Here is a 621-nt window from a genome sequence, read left to right on the forward strand (position 1 = left end):
GGCAGCCGCTTGCCCAGAGGGTTTCCCTGGTCACCCCCGGCTTGTGACGGCGAGAAAACCCAGAGCCTCCCTTCCACCCCAGGTTGGGAGGAGGATGGGATTGAAGGGCCTGAGACTGCGGGTAAGAGTGGAGTGAGGGAGCGAGAGGAGAGATTACAGGGCGAGGCTTGCTTGGAAGGAGACTAGGGGAGAAGATAGCCGGTTGTTGGCTTGAAGTGTAGCAGAGATCTGTTGTTCTTGTCCAAGGTATGTTTCTCGCTCTCTTTTCCCCCTCCCTCAACTACTTTGTGCAAATAAAGGCTTCCAGATTGGCGGAGCCCCTCCTGCCGGATCTGTGCTACAGGGTGGGTGGGAATTGGTTATTTGTCTTTTCACTGAGAATGACACTGAGTCTCCCGAACAATTGAAAAGTCGAAATTGATTTTTCCATCTTAGTATTTTAATTTCATTTTACTACGTCTGGACGATAACGCATGCTGTTAACTTCTGTTTTTAATTATTATTCCTGGGCGGGTGCTAGTTCATAAAGGGGCTTAATAAAGCTGTTCGTATACAAATTAATCGAGGGAGAGGGAAAAGTCTGATTAATTGAGGAAAAATACTATATATATATATATATAT

This window comes from Bison bison, unplaced genomic scaffold (assembly GCF_000754665.1).
Source record: "Bison bison bison isolate TAMUID 2011002044 unplaced genomic scaffold, Bison_UMD1.0 scf7180017864531, whole genome shotgun sequence".
In the NCBI taxonomy this organism is placed as follows: Eukaryota; Metazoa; Chordata; class Mammalia; order Artiodactyla; family Bovidae; genus Bison; species Bison bison.